Here is a 16727-nt window from a genome sequence, read left to right as displayed (position 1 = left end):
CAAGTGAATAGAGCAGAATTGTTTTGGGTATAATGCTGGCAGACAGCAGGCTGAAGAAGAAAAACTATGAGTTTTATGCTAGCCTGGGCTACATAGAAACACACTGTCTAAAACAAACAAAAAATAAAACTTAGAGGCTCTTGACAAAGACTGGGTCCAGCCTGGGTCATAATAAAATTCGTAAATAGAACCAGAAAGCTATGCTTTTTTTAAAAAAAAAAACAAAAAAAAACAAAACAAGGAATTATCAGTTTATAGATTACCTCATATAAATAAAGAATGACCTGGGTTCTGGATTAGGTGTTCACTTTCTTCCACGCCCATCCAGAGCCCTGGTCATTGATACAGCAGAGTTAGAGAACAGTGGGGAAATCATGTGCTCTTGGGTGGAGACCTCCAGGCCTGGGAAGGGAGTTTTGTTTCTGCCCCGAGAGTGCTCTGGGTTGGAGGCATCTGTCTGAGCTCACTGTTGCTTTGTGCCACATATGGGGTGACTTTAGCCAAGACCAGCACCAGTCCATAGTTTCCATCTGAGGACACCAGTCACTTACCCTCTCCTGGATGGTTTTGTGTGTGTCTTTGAAAGGGACCAACTCGCAGCACAGCCTGCTCCTATTGCCCGCGTGTCTTCTGAGATCCTGGCATTCGAAAAGAAACCCAAGCTGGCCCCTGCTGCTAATGAGCTGTTCCAAAAGATGCCAGGCCATGGGGAAATGGCCAGCTGGACAAGGACAAGCCTTTCTTTGGTCCCTCCAGCTGGTCCTTCACACCTCCCCCTTCGCTACCAACTTAACGTCCCTGAGTCACCTAAAGGCTCCTCAGCTCTGCAGAGCACACTCATTATCTGCAGTCAGACCATACCGCCACTTCCGGTCAGCTGTCACTCAAGCCCCAGTTTGCCAGTAACAGAAGCTGAAAGGGAGACTCTGCAGTCTGAGGGAGGCTCCTGGGGCCAAAGGCAAGCTGCAAACCTTGGGAAGGGTCTGGGAGGCCTGTTTGACTGTTCTCAGCAGCTTGAGCACCACTCTGGCGTGAGAATTAGCAACCCCAGCATCACCAGCTGAGAGCCCCTTGCCTTACAAGGCTTTTTGTTCTGTGTTCCGACCACAGTCCAGTATCCTGGGTGCTTTGAAGAATTTGGGAACTTTGCCACCTGCAGGATTTATGAAAACTACCAGCCCTCCCCCCTCCCACTCCCAAACACAACATGGTAGATGACAGCAGGCTCCAAACACTCACTGCTTTAGGGGGCCCTCTCCTCCTCCCTCGGTTTCCTGGCCAACATAAATGCTGAACAGATTCCCTGGGCTCTGCACTTTGTCCCAGGCTCTTGGGGAGGTCATTGCCTTCTGCATCCAGCTGCTAAAGCCTGGTTCTGTGTTTCCTGCAGACTGGGGCTCAGCCAGCTAGCTCCCTGCTGGAACAGTTAGCAGACAGCGCCAGGGATGCAGACCTGCTGATGTGTGGACAGCAGGGCGACTAGGACCTTGGGCTAAGTGGGAGAGGAAAATCCCTGTGGGAAGCACCTCTTGCCTTCGGGTTTCAGGGGAGCGGTGGCTGCAATGGCCTTTCTCTCCCAGATGCTTCTCATCAACATGAAAACAAAAGAACAAAAGATTACTGGAGAAGGTCACCATCTTTGGTTGTTCAAGGGATGCTTTAAAATGTGTTGGGAGGTACTTCTTGGCTTTTTTTTTCTTTTGGCCTCAAAATTCTCTAGGTCAGGGCCGTTAGGGCTGGAGATGTGTGTGCATTGAAGGAAGTAAGATTTAAGTGGAGGCAGTTTCTCTCCAATGTTCACAGATGTGTTTCTTTATCGGGGATCCCAAGCAGGATCTTTTTTTTTTTTTTTTACAATTCTGTCAGTAAGTCAATGGGAAGCAGAATGCCTCCCAAGCACGTTCTTGAATTGTGTGCAAAAGAAAGAGCCTTGTTGTATTGTCAGGTATAACATGTGCATTGCTGTGACATCCATCTTAAGCACTCTCAAGGAAGTGAACAGAATATAACACCAGCATTACTGTAACATTCACCTTAAGTACTCTTAAGTGAACAGAATGTCATTATTCCTTCTCAAACCAAGACTGTCACATGTGATTGAGAGAGTAGCTGAGTAAGTAGGATTCTACCAGTAAGCACTTGAGAGCCTGATTACACCCCAGTGCACAGATACACACACACACAAATATAGATACAAACATACACACACACACACACACACACACACACACACACACACACACACAAACAGATACAAACATATACACACAAACAGATACAAACGTACACACACTTACAAACATAGATACACACACACACACACACACACACACACACACACACACACACACTCAGCAGCGAGCCTGGTAAGTATGCAATATGGTGTCAGTGTGCCACCTTGTGGCTCTGGTTGTCAAAATGTTTTTGAGCCAGAAACACCCAAATAAGGGTTCTGTTCTGGTGATTCATCCTTCCAACATCAACTGAGAACTGAACCCAGGGCTTTTCAAGTGCTAGGAAATCACTTTACCACTGAACTACAATCCAGCCCCTCTTTTGGCTTTCTGTTTGGAGACAAGGGCTCACTGTGTTGCTCCTGCTGGCCTTGAACTTGCAATATTCTCGACTCTTCCTCCAGGGTATCCTTGCCTTTTTGAAGCTGTAGTTCATGGAAGCTGCTTTACATGGCCAGGGCAGTCTGACCCAGCATGAGCCACAGTGTATGGTGGCCCTGGCATTAGCTTTTTTCAGGTTGGAAACTCAGATGCTAGAGGTTCATCTCTGCATTGAAATCTGCCCTTCATCATGGTTACAATTTCATTTTCCTGTCAGCACTCGTACTGGGAGCCAGGGTCTTTGCATATGGTAGGCTACATCCCCAGTCCTTACAAATATTTCATTGTGATCAAAAGCATGTGGCACAAATGTCACCAGCTTAAACCTTTTAGGTGTGTGGCATGGCTGTGTCAACCGTAAGAGCTTGGCTGTGCAACACAGCTTTCTGCCTTTCCATCTTACCAAACTGACCCTTCGTACCCCTTGAGTGCGTTCTCTCCCCCTCCCCCTCAGCTCTTGGTGGCCATTGCTCAGTGTTCCGCATCTAAGAATTTGATGGCAGCCATTGGGGATTTAGCTCTGTGGAAGAACGTTGCCTAGCAAAGACCTGGGTTTGGTCTCCAGTGTGGGGGTGGGGGGTGGGGGCTGTGGGGAGAAGAGGTTGGTTGGCTGCTTCAGGAACTGTATATAAGGGACTCACGTAGTAGATGTCAGCCTTTGGGAACTGGCTTACTTCATACATTAGCGCAGTGTACTCCGTTCCTTCCACATAGTTACACATGGAAGACTTTCCTCCTTTTAAAAGGTTGGACAACATTCTACTCCATGCCTATGTGTCGCTTTCTCTTTTGTAGACAGACAGTCAGGAGTGTTCACCTCTCGGCTATTGTGAGTAGTGCTGCAACAGGCCCAGTGTGTATACCTTCAACACTTTTACTCCTGCTGGTCTAATTTAGCTTAAACATTAAAGGATTTACTTTATTCTTTTAAAAATAGCTGCTTTGAAGTTTTAACGCTTTCTTTTTTTAACTAGTTAACTCGTCTGTGTGTGTGTGTGTGTGTGTGTGTGTGTGTGTGTGTGTGTGTGTGAATGTGTGTGTACCCTTGCCGTGGCCCACATGTAGAGGTCAGAAGGCTTTCAGTTGTTCTCTCCTCCCACCACGTGGGACCTGGGGATTGAACTCAGGCCGTCGGGCTTGCTTGCAGTAATTTTACCCACTGAGCCATCTTGCCAGCCCTTCACTTATTCTTGTGTTCAGTTCATCCGTGGCTGAAGGCATTGTCTGGTGATTTGCTCTAGGCATTCTTGTGGTTTGTCTGAAAGGATAGTGCTAATCCATTTTAGGTGCATGTTCATGTAACTAAGACATTTTGAGCATTCCTGTTTGGGACTGAAGAAGGAATGTATGCAGAGAGAAGGATAGGTTATTTAATAAAGCTTTGGGCTCTTGGGAGGCGTTTGAACATGCTTTATGATACCATGGAGCTGATGCCTCACATATTTCTCTCACTGGAGGGTGGACTTTGCTTGTGCCTCTCAGAGGCCTAGGATTTTGAAGGCCATTGAATTACAAATACTGAGGTAGGTCTAGACATTGGAAATGGGATCAGTTACTAAAGAGGCCACTCCAATCCACGACTGTCAACACATTTGTGACCCTGTCCCCAGGACTGGGAGCTGCCCTCAAAGCTCTCAATAAGCTCCTTGTCTCAAGGCTGCTGTCAAAACCACTGAAGACACCACATTGTGCAAACTCAGGAACCTGAGGACCTCTTTCCTGGTCACTTCTGTACTTGAACTGAAGCTTAGCTGGGTTTAGAAGTGATGGAGAATGTAGCAGCTCCCTAGGAGATGCCATCTCTTGGTCTTTTAAAGTCCTTTTTTTTTTTTTAAATAGAGGTAGGTGGATTATAGCTCAGTGGTAGAATGCATTCTAAGCATATGTGAAGCCCCGAGTTCAATCTCCAGTACCTAAATACCTAAATAAGAAAATGAAAGAAAGCTACATCTACTAATGGATATGGGAAACAGTAAGTAAAAACTAACATGTGGGGTGGGGAGATGCCTCAGCAGTTAAGAGCACGGGCTGATCTTGTAGAAGTCCAGGAGTTCAGTTCTCAGCATGCACGTGACAGCTCACAATCACCGTGACTCCAGCTCCAGGGGATCTAAGGCATTCTTCTGGCCTCTGTGGGCACCTGCACACATGTCTACGTACACACAGACCCAGACCCAACGGGGTTTATTTCATCTGTCTCTCTCTCTCTCTCTTTTTTTTTTGGAGACAAGATCTCACTCTGCCACCCAGGCTGGCCTGGAACTTACTATGTAGCCCAGGCTGGCCCCTGACTTGGCAATCCCCCTGCTCCAGCCTACCTTGGGCCGAGGTTGCCGTTGTCAGCCACCTTGCTTGACTATGACGACAGGGTTTAACATAAAGAGGGGAGGCCAGAGTGAGGTTTGCTCTTACTGAGGCTTGGCCTCGCTCTTACCTCCTCTGCACCATGGCCTCGCCCCTTCACTGCCATCACCCACCCCTGGAGACCCAGTCATGTCCTCCTGGAGCACTCTGCTAATTGCTGCCTTCTGAATCCCAGTCAGTGCCCCGCCTTCCCCTGCGGGTCTCAGCTGCCCAACGCGGAAGTATTTGTAAGACCTACTTTGCAAGGTATGACTTCTGTTGAGATTTTAATATAAAATGAAATTTAAACGGACCATCCCTGGGCATTCTGATAGTTTAACAGCCCTATTAGGAGACAAATAATAATGAGAAAGCCACTCTGAGTCCATCCTGCTCTGAGGCCTGGCAGGTTTTAGAAGAGAGCTCATGCTTCTCTCTCTCTCCCTCCCTCTCCCCTCCCTCTCCTCTCTCCTTCTGTCTGTCTGTCCCCCTGTCCCTCTCTCCCCAACAGAAGAAGCTGTCGAACTTTATTTGCCAGGTGTTAGGAATCAAGACATAAAAATAGCATGTGACCCAGACACACTGAGAAGAAAAAAGCTGGTACCACTGTCTCGCTGCCGTCCACATCTATTTAATAAGCAACGGCATGCCTGTTGTCTGAAGAGGAAGGGTCTGAGTAATCCTGTCCAGAGAAACTTGAGACATCGGGATGGAGGGGTCCTCGTAAAGGGGCAAAAGTTCACAGTTCTTTGTTTCACTCAATCTCTCACAGTCCCCTGCCCGCCGCAACAAGAGCTAAACGTTGTATCGAGTTATTTAGAACTTCCTAAATAGAGGAGAATATGGCTCCTCCCACCCAAGTTTGGCTCCTTTACCCTTTGCAGCAACACTGTCTGTGCAGGAGAATTTATAAAAAGATGATCAGCTTGGGTGCCTGCTTCCTTTTTGGAAATGGTATTTATCCAGCTCACAGTGAATCTGCCTCTCGCCTTCCATGGCAGCCATTGGTAGGATAGAAACTTCAAAGGCGCTGGAGACCTCAGGAGACCGGTGTGCACCCTAGGTTGCGGATGACAGAGGGGCTGTAGGTATCCTAGGTTCTGGTAAAGCCTCGGTGCCTGTCCTCAAATGTGAGGTCATGTCTAAGGGTGGCAGCTAGTCCACAATGCCAAAGGGGTGATTTAACAAGAACCCTTAATTTTCCACCCTCTACACCTTGTTTGCGGTGCTGGGCATGGGACCTAGGGTCTGAGACACCTGCGCTCTACCCTGAGCCGCCCTTTCTGTCTCCACCTCGTCAGTGTTGGGAGGTTGAACGGAGGCCCTGTCAACAGACTTCCTTCCTCTCTGCGTTGTTCAAGGTGGGCAATGGCCAGAGAGCAGGAGGGGAGCGGTGGTCAGTGTTGGCCTCTGAACTGTGCTCCCGCTTCAGATGCCTCATCTCTGGACGGAAGGCCATACCTCCATTCTGGTCAGGCTCTCCATACAGCCATCCCCATCAAGTGCGCGTCATCACGCCCTCTCCTTGTCCCCTTTCTCTGGAGTGGGTGTGGCTCCCTCTGAGCCTCTGAATTCTGTACTGCTTCCCACCAGGTGCTGGAAGCTCTTCCCTTATCTTGGAAACATTTGTGGCCAGGTATGGTGGGACATGCCTTTAATCTCAGCACTTGGTAGGCAGAGGTAGGTGAATCTTTGTGAGTTTGAGGCCAGCCTGGTCTACAAAGTGAGTTCCGGGACTGGACAGCCAGGAACCCCCCCCCCCCCAAAGTATTTGTTAAACTACCCTGGACTCACTCAGTTTGCTAAGGGAATTTATTTTGAAAGAGAACATAAGTTCCTGCTAAACAAGCTTTGGGTGAAGTAACCTCAGTTACATCCCGTGTGCCAAGGATGTAATAGTAGAAACTGTTGCTGGATGAATGAGTCAGCACGGCTCAGTACTCAGCATGGTGTCTCCTGCTTGGTAAGCACATACAAGCATTTGCTGTGCTTTTGAGACATGACCATGACTACGGTGATGGTGATGGCCAGGATGATGGTGAGGGTGGTGGTGGTTTTGTTTACCTCTGTAGTGCCTTCCTTGTTCCCACAAGAGTTCACGTTTCTCGAGGAGAAGGCCAGAACCATCCCTTTGCTTCTGTAGAGACTGCTCTAGCGAGGCCCTCAATGTTGGAATGGTTTTGGGGTGGTCGTTACTATTGTTTTAAGTCTTGTCCTCACTCTGGGACAGGAAGAGGCAGAGATGACTCTTCCCCAGATGTCCCCCAGGCTGGATGAAGCTCACTCCAGGCCTCCTTCAGGCCTTCTGTGTCCCCAGTTTTCCCATCACGACAACTCATTCCTTTTCTGTGTAGGCTTGGTTGTCCTATGTGGAGCCAATGCCCCCTCCTAGCCGGGCGCAGGAGACGCCCGAGCCAGAAGGATTGGACGAGCCTCATGGTCTTGTCAGCCTCCTAATCACATTTGGTGTCCTGGGAGTGATTTCATGAGAGTTTAGGGGCTCTTGCCGGGCAGCCCATTAGAAACGTGAGCACAGCCCTGCTTGCCAGGGAAAGGCAGCCATTGGGGAAATCTGGTAATTTCACCAGACAGGATAGAAGCCCGAGATCACACCATAAACCTGAGACTGTTTCCTAGCAAACAGATATTTTTGAAAAAATTAGCTAAAGGCTTCATGCTTTAAGAAAAACTATTGTGAGTTGCATGCCATCAGTTACATAGTTGGATGCAATTTGTTAGTGTGTATTTTAAGGATGTCTTTGGGCATTGAAGAAAAATCGAAGTGGCCCCTGTAGTCTGTATATATGTCGTACATGTATTTTCAACATTAAATATATTTATTTGGCTACCACACACCTAGAAACTATTCTATTATAAAGTTCAACTCAATAAATAACTTACTGCATGTGTAAAGTTTTATTGTAAGAATCGGTTATAAATTATCAGTGATTTTTTTTCTTTCTTTCTTTTTCTTTTTTTTTTTTTTTTTTTTTTTTTTACTGAACTTAATATTTACACAGCCAAGCCCAGTATAGTGGCACACACCTATCTTCCTAGCACACACCTATCTTCCTAGGACACACCTATCTTCCTAGGACACACCTATCTTCCTAGCACTCAAGTGGCTTAAGGGTGAGGATCAAGAGTTCAAGGCTGCCGGGTGGTGGCAGCTGATGCCATTAATCCCAGCACTCTGGAGGCTGGGGCAGGCAGATCTCTGTGAGTTCGAGGCCAGCTTGGTCTACAGAGTGAGTTCCAGGACAGCCAGAACTACACAGAGAAACCCTGTCTTGAAAAACCAAAAAAAAAAAAAAAAAAAAAAAAAAAAAAAAAAAAAAAAAAAAAAAAAAAGAAAAAGAAAAGAAAAGAAAAATGTTCAAGGCCACTGTGAGTTCCAGGTTTCTGGTTTTTATAGCAAGACCCTGTCTCAAACAAACAAAACCCCCAGTGTTTGCCTAGTGAGACTCAGACTTGATTTTCCCTTTACCAGTGGGCATCAATCACTGATAGTTTCAAGGCAGACTCATGTCCAGGAATAGTTGGCTCACACAAAGCAAACTCAATGATATTTTTGTGGACTTTTGTTTTGTTTTGCTTTGTTTTGGCATTTTTTGTCTTACTGGCTTTTGCTTTGTTTCGACTTTTGTTTTTGTGATGTTTTGTGTGTGTATGTTTCTAATATTTATTTATCTATATTGTTTCAAAAGAGAAAAAGGGCATAAAGATACATGGTAGGAAGGTGGAAGAATCTGGGAGGAATTGGGTGAGAGGAAAACATGATTAAAATATATGGCATGAAATTAGTTTTTAATTAAAAAAATCAATATTTATAAAGTAAGACTAGTTTCAAAGCTTTAAATGAACATAGATTTTAAGCTAGGTGTGATAATGCTTATAATCTCAGAATCTGAGAGACTGAGACAAGAGAATTATGAATTCAAGGTCAGCCTGGTCTACATGTCAAAACTCTTGTCTCAAAAACAGACAAACATAAATAAAAATAATCAGCACTGGTTCTTATAAACTATTTGGTTTTTAATTTTGCAAATTTTCAATACAGTAAGAATGTTTCTTAGATTGTGTGTGCTTTTCAAGGCCTCAGTCTACCTTTCCTTATCCTCAAAACATAAAAAGAAAAGCATGTCTCTAGTTGGATAATTTTCCCCTTGGGGCTCATTACAAACCCATCAGCCACTCAATACCACAAGTCCATGGTGCTTATAAGTCTTCAGAGCATATTCTGAGGTATAATTAGGAATTTTAATATTGTACTTAGTGAATATTTTTCACCTGAAAATACTTTAGAAGTATAATCTCTATCATAATAAACACCCCTCCAGTCATTTAAACAGGGTTTTTGTGCAAAGTCTTAGGACGGTCTCCCAATATCACCTATACAACAGCAGTAACAGTTGGACAGTTTGGTAAATGGACTCAATCTTTAAAATGTTTTTTTTTGGATCAAAACTCCCTTTAGTAGTTAACAGGAGTGGTGTGGATTTGTGTAGTTACAATCTGGGACTGTGGAATTTACTGAACCACAGATTGTGTGGAGGCCAGATAGAGAACCGGGAGGCCAACATACAAGCAGGAGGCTAACTCTTCACGGCCTTCCTGTACATGTGGGAATGGGTTGAGGCTGTGTAAAGACTGAATGAATAAACATACAACAATCCACTGTACTTATTTATTTGCTGCTGCTGAAGCTCACACGGCCTGTTTAGGCAATCCCGACTCCTCACACAGAAGCCAGTGCCCTGATTATCCAGACAGATGACACCACTGGGCTGGGGCCAGTGAAGCAAGGTTGGCAAATGCCTACACGATGTCTAAGCTGATTTAGTTCACACCAAGGTTTATTGAGCAAGATTCCAGGATGGCAGGAAAAGCTGGGCCAACCCTATAAAGCTGTGTACCTAGGACTTAGAGAAACTGGATAGTGCCTTGGACCTAAATATGATGTTTAAATACTTTCTGTTAACTGTGTACCTTGGTTAAGCTTTGCTGCCCGAAGAGGAGTAGAATAATGGATCCTCTCCAGTGCTGTGAGATCAAATGAACTAGTACATGATTAGCAAGATCACTGTTAGCTAATATTGTTTGGCCATTTGTTAGCCGTCTGGTAGAAATTAAAACCCTTTTTAAAATTACTAAGTTCATTTATTGAGCCTTGTTTAGCCTGTGTTGGCCTTGAACTTTTTATGCAGCTGGGGATGCCCTTGAACTTCAGATCCTCCTGCCTCCATTAGGAACTCATTAAGATGTTAAAATTGTGGTCCAATGGGATAGGGAAGCAAACTGTGAAAAGGTGAGAAAGAAAACTTGGTTCAGATTGACTTTGTCAACCTGGGTCAGACTTGGGGAGTCTGATGCCAGGAGGGGAGGTTCACTGTCAGGATATTCAAAACAGTACAGTTTGGGAAAAACATTTCCAGGCAACAATCATTCCGATTCCAGGTGCACAATAAAGCTTGACGTGTGACAACATAGAAACTCCTTTACAAAGTACATGTGACCACAAGGGTGGGTTCGATTGCTAAAGGGCCTAGAATCTAGTGTGGCCTCAGACTGAGAAAGTCCATTGACATTCTCCTAAGGATGGGAGCTATTAACTGGGAGCTATGGAGGGAGAGTCTGGGGTAAGCATTCTAGGAGATTTGTGTGAGGTCTGCCACCTCAGATAGCAAAAAGGTCACCGGGTCATTAACAATATTCACTCCCAGATTTCTGGGCAGAAAAGTGTATTTTATCTTCTCCTTTGAGGAGAGGCCACCATGTATTTAACATTACTCCCTGTGGGTATCTTAGTTTGGGCTTCTATTGCTGTGAAGAGACACCATGATCATGGCAACTCTTATAAAGAAAATAATTAATTGAAGGGGCTTGCTTACGGTTTCAGAGGTTCAGTCCATTATCATCATGGTGGGGCATGGCGACGTGCAGGGAGATGTGCAGGAGTAGCTGAGAGTGCTACATCTTGCAGGCAACAGGAAGTTGACTGACACACGGGGTGGGATCCTGAGCATCGGAAACCTCAAAGCCCACCCCACAGTGACATGCTTCCTCCAACTAGGCCACACCCACTCCAACAAAGCCACACCTCCTAATAGTGCCACTCCCTATGAGATTATGGGGGCCAATTACATTCAAACTACCACATTCCACTCCCTGACCCCCATAAACTTGTAGTAATATAATGCAAAATTCATTTAATCTAACTTCAAAAGTCTCCATAGTCTGTCACAGTCTCAACAATGTTTTAAAGTCCAAAGTTCAAAGTCTCTTCTGAGATCCATGCAATTTCTTAACTGTAATCCCCTGTAAAATCAAAATAAAAAAGCAGATCACATACTTCCAACATATAATGGCACAGGATATACATTACCATTCTAAAACACAGGGAAGGGAGCATAACAAGGAAATACTGGACCAAAGCAAGACTGAAAACCAGCTGGGCAAACTCCAATCTCTGTATCTTCATGTCTGATGTCAAAACACTCTCCACATCTTCAACTCCATTCAGCTTTGTTGACTGCAACACACTTCTTTCTCTTGGGTTGGTTCCATTCCCTATTAGCAGTTCTCCTTGCACATATCCCATGACTCTGGCCTCTCATCTTGGGGTCTCCGAGGCAATACAGGCTTCAACTTCACAGCTTCACGAAATAGTCTCTCTACTAGGTCTCCATTCAGGGACACCCTGACACATGCCTAGCCTTAGCAGCTTTATTCAATAGCTCCTTTCTTCTATCCATAACTCTAAACCAAGAGCCACATGACTGAAGCTGCCAAGTCCTGCTGCTTTCTGGGGCTAGAACATGGCCCCCTTGTTCAATTATATCTTCACCAGATTTCTGTCCTTCATTACCTAAGCTTGGCTGCTCTGAAACTTGCTCTGTAGACCAGGCTGGCCTTAAACTCAGAGATCTGCCAGCCTCTGCCTTCCCAGTTCTGGGATTGCCCACCACACCCGGATCTAAGCTTTTCTTAGTTCCTTTTCACAAGTTGGAAACTTAGCTGGGTGGGATCTTGCCCTGAGGTCACCACTCCCTTTATTTGATTTCTTAATCAGTTTATCTCCTTGAACATAGGATTTAGCTCCATTCCACTTCCTGGTGCTCCTTTTCTCTTCAAAGTTTTCATTTTGCAATTTACTCGGCTCAGTTTGTTCCTTTTCATTATAAATCTTTATAAACATGAACTGCTAATAAAGTTCCCCCATGAACTGCTGCCAAGTTACATAAGATAATTAATCACCCAGGGAACCTTCACCCCATTGGAGATAAACTACATGACATGTAACCACATAACAGTGTCCATACTAGACAAAATACTATAACCAGGGCAGCCTGAACCATAAGACTTTATACACCCATGGAGGCTAAGAAATCCAAGGTATCAGGCTTTCTTTTGGGTCACCAACTAGCTCCCAAATCATGACATGGAGACTTCACAGTTTAAAATATATATATATTTCATACAGTATGTTCTGTTCACTGTTTTTTCCTCCCCCATCTCCCCCCAGATCCTCCCCTCTGCACATATTTGGAAGAGAAAGCCAACAGGTTTTGCTGATGGATGGAATGTGGGAAATGGGAAAATTGAGTAAAAGTGATCTGAACTAAAACCCATTCAAGTTTTGGCCTGAACAACTAGTATAATGAGGTTGTCATTTTTACTTTTCCCCTAATGACAGTGGGAAGAACAGGTTTAGTACAAGAAGCAATCTTTGGGAGAACATGTTTGTTTGGGATTCCTCTTAAATATCCAAGTTGGATATGAGAACCTAGAGTTCATAGGGGGATGTACAAGCTGAACACACAAGGTCTCTTTTTCCTTGGGGGATACAAGAAGTTGCCTCAACCATTGCTATAGTAAACCCTATATATGTTTTTCTTATCTGTAGATAGTTATAACATTTAATTTATAAATTCATTCTAATGAACTAACAATAATAACTAATAATACAATTAGACACTTAAAATGTACTATAATAAAATCACCCAAATCACTACTCTTGTGTGTTAGGACCATTTTTATTAAAATAAAAATATGGCTTCCTTGAACACAGCAACTGTTATACTGAGACAGTCCATCTGAGAACAGGGATTGGTAATGGGTGAGTAGCATATACAGAGCGGATACACTGTCTAGAGGGAGGATTTGTTTCCAGGGTAGGGTGGAGCAGGCCTGGGAGAGATTTTATCATTACTCAGAAAGGTATTTAAACTTATTATTTGTATATTTCTGAATTTTTTCTTTTATTATTTTTAGGCAAGATTGACCAGGGAAATTGAAACTTTGGAAAGGAAAACTGCAGGGGGTGGATGCTACTTGGTATTTTGTAGACCTCAGATATGGCCCACATCTCTGGTGTCAGTTGACCTACCTTTGGTGTCTGCCGTAGCTGCCCTAGGCAGGCTGCCGCACACTCAGACTCACATCCAGGGCATATATACATTTTTTTCTTTCTGCTATCAGGCCTCCTCTGAGCCTCACGGCTGCCAAGCTACATAAGAGAATTAATCACCCAGGGAACCTTCACCCCATTGGAGATGAAACAAACGGGAAATGCCCGAGAACCCTTGGGTGGCTGCTCAGTGTGCTTCTCAGGGGAGGCAGCAGCATTGAGTCCCAGTTACCGACGGCAGTAATGGCAGCGGTGCCCATCTCGCTCTTCTCCCTCTCCTCTCTCTCTCTCTCTCTCTCTCTCTCTCTCTCTCTCTCTCTCTCTCTCTCTCTCTCTCTCGTTCTTCCCATCTCATCCCTCTCCATTCAGCCTTTCCACTTTGTAAAAGAAATTTTAAGCTGTAAGACTGGATTCTGTCTTCCAGAGGGTGAGTGTAAATGGGTAGAGAGCTGAGCGTGGGGCAGCCTAGCACACAGAATGGCCACCTCAGCCAGGGTCAGACTCAGTGTGAGGCAGTGTAGTAGCCTGCCTCTCCATACCGGGGCCTCTTTCTGGATGAGTAACTGGGAGTGGACCATGGTGCCACTCTCCTGGGCAAGGGTGGTACACAGTTGGGATGGAAAACCATTGGTTTAGAGACAGGGGAGGCAAAGACCCAGCAAAGGGGACTCAGGAGAAAGAGGAGTCTGGAAACCCAAGGAAAATGTGTTCTCAGGAAAAGAAAACCATATCCGATGCTGTCAGCGGGTCAAGTTAGACAAACCAGAGATTCAGTAATGATTTAAAAAAAATTTACGTATTTTACATTAATTTTTTTTTTGAGAATTTCATTTATGACTTCACACATCACTTCTACCCTCCTCCATCTCCTTCCATGTCCCCCAACTCCTTAAATTCATGCCCTGGTCATCTTTACTTATTATTGTTGCACACACACACACACACACACACACACACACACACACACACACACTGCTGAGTCCATTTAGTGTTGCTTGTATGTGTATGTGTTTCTAGCTGACCATTTGGGGTTGGGTAACCTGTAAGGGGCTCATCCCGGAAAAGACTGATTTCTCTCTCTCTTAGCCCCCATTAATTGTGCCCTTCATCAAGGGGTAAGGCCTTGGGAGACTTACCCCACCCACGCTGGTTGTGATGTCAACTTGTGTTGCCATTGTGCAGGTAGGTCTTGCTTAGGCAACCATGTCGTTATATCATGGGTGCAGCTTCCTGGTCACATACAGAAGACACACTGTCTCTTAGCAGACCTCCCGGTCCTCTGTCTCTTATAGTCTGACCCTGCTTCGGCGATGTTTCCTGAGCCTTAGGTGCAGGGGTTGTGTTTATGAAATGGGGCTGGGCACCCCTCCGTCAGCTGTCCTCTGCACTTTGACTGGTTCTGGTTTCCTGTCATGGCCTCTTGGATGCTGCAAAAAGAAGTTTCTTTGCGGCACCATGAGAGCGACTGTGATCTGTGTGGGCAGTGGATTTAAGGACACTGACTGACGTCACTGGTGACCGCAATAAAACCGGTTCTGAAGGGGTAGTGAGCAGAGAGTTGAAAATGGAAAGATTGAAGCGGGCATCAGTCAACATCAGCAATAGGGAATGGAGAAAAGGAACACTAGCCGGAGGTGGAAATCAGACCAGGAGATGGCTTTTTCTAATGAAGAAGAAAACTGAGGACTCAGAGAGAAGAACTGACCAGTGTTGATCTGAGCCAGTGAATTAGAAAGACCTTGTCTGTAGGGGGCTAGAGAGTGGCCTTACAACACTAGAAAAGGCAATGTTAATACTCTTGCAGACCGCAGCACAGCTCTAGAAGTTCCCCCCTGCTAGCCGAAGGAAGCTGTTATATATAACATGAACAGTGACCTGGGATGGCCCCGCCTCATTCAGAGGTGTCCCCTGTATGCATAGCTGCAATGGGTCTCCTTTGTGCCCTCTCCCATCCGCTTTGTTGAACACAGGCTAAGAAGAGCCAAGTCTTCCTCCAGCTTTTCATATAAGCTCACATCTTGCACCCTGCTCGAGATGCATGTACAACCAATTTTTAATATTCATAGAAACAAAAACAAATTCACACACAAAAACCCATTCTTTCAGAGTAGGACCTCTGAGGCAAGGCTGAGTGTGTTCTGAAATTTTGTTCAAAGCCACACGGGGGCACTATTCCTTTAAAACTGAGGTGTGTGCAGCCAGTTTAGATGACTACAGAATTGGCCTTCACAGTTGATACCTGGAAGTTTCTTGCTGTTTTAAACACAAGAGTTCTTGTGTCCTGATCATAAAATAATTTGGGTGCTTCAGAGTATATTAAACATTCTGGAGTCTTCATTGTAGTGTAATCTGACCCAGGAGTGATCGCTGATTTTTATAACTGTTTTCTATGCATTTGTAACAAAGCAATCTTTTTCTTCCTGTTCTGTCCTATGCTGGCAATACATGCTGTAGACTAGTGATCAATTCCAGCTTGTACTCATACCTCACGCATGTGAAAATGGATATTTGAAAGAATTTGGAAGAAACCCCTTTGTTTTTCTCATTACCCTTCAGTCTTTACTTCTCAGCTCTCAACTCTGACTCTCGTACAGTTCAAGAGAAATATACATTTTTTTGGTGTATGATGTATTTGTACGTACAAGTATATATGCACGTGTGTCCATGTGTGTAGGTGCAAATACCCATGTAGAGGCCAGAGACTGATGTTGGGTGTGTTCTCAATTGCTTCCTCTCCTTGGCTTCCTCATCCTTATTCTCATTGTCCTCCTCCTCCTCTTCTTGAGACAGGTTCTCCAATTGAACCTGAATCTCACAGTTTTGGCTTGGTTAGCTGGTCTTTAAGCTGAGAAGATCTGTCTGTCTGTCTGTCTTTATATCCTGATCCCCAGCCCCTGTACTGGGATTACAAATGCTTAGCATGGTGCCTGGCTTTTAAATGGGCACTGGGGATATGAATTTACCCACTGAGCCATCTCCCCAGCCCAAAATTAAGTCTTTTGAGTGAACATTTCTGTCTCCAGAAAAGGCATCATATTTAATTTATGCAAATCAAATGGAGGTTGGTGAGATGGGGTGAGGTTAGGAGAGAAACAGAATGTACTGGTCTGACAATGTAGAAGATACTGGTTGTAAGTAGCTCAACCAAAACAACAAGTTGTAAGTAGCTTAACAAACAACCGGGTTTCAGATGTCTAGTTTTGCAAGCTTTGAATGAGTGATGCATGCTGCATTGACACAGTTGTCCGAAGACTGAAAGATGCAGTGTTTTATGTCATAGTTAGGGTGCTAAGTTAATAAGCAAAGCTGTAGCACTACACAGTCTTTTTTTTTTCTTTTCTTTTTTTTTTTTTTTGTTT

The 16727-nt window shown here is 44.8% G+C and overlaps 1 protein-coding gene and 1 long non-coding RNA gene across 3 annotated transcripts in view; one reads left to right on the top strand and one right to left on the bottom strand.

Moving 5' to 3' along the window:
• The window catches only part of Cacnb4 (calcium voltage-gated channel auxiliary subunit beta 4), a 265165-nt gene that overhangs the window by 53758 nt on the left and 194680 nt on the right, over positions 1-16727 (top strand). The gene's annotated exons all lie outside the window — the stretch shown is intronic.
• On the bottom strand, positions 7927-8153 carry LOC114698727. Its single transcript, XR_003735405.1, has 2 exons — positions 8061-8153; positions 7927-8022 (listed from the first exon to the last, which is right to left on the bottom strand). It is a non-coding gene; the product is annotated as an uncharacterized LOC114698727 (long non-coding RNA).

Source organism: Peromyscus leucopus, chromosome 4 (genome assembly GCF_004664715.2).
Source record: "Peromyscus leucopus breed LL Stock chromosome 4, UCI_PerLeu_2.1, whole genome shotgun sequence".
Lineage (NCBI taxonomy): Eukaryota > Metazoa > Chordata > Mammalia > Rodentia > Cricetidae > Peromyscus > Peromyscus leucopus.
This window is presented reverse-complemented; position numbering and strand designations above follow the sequence as displayed.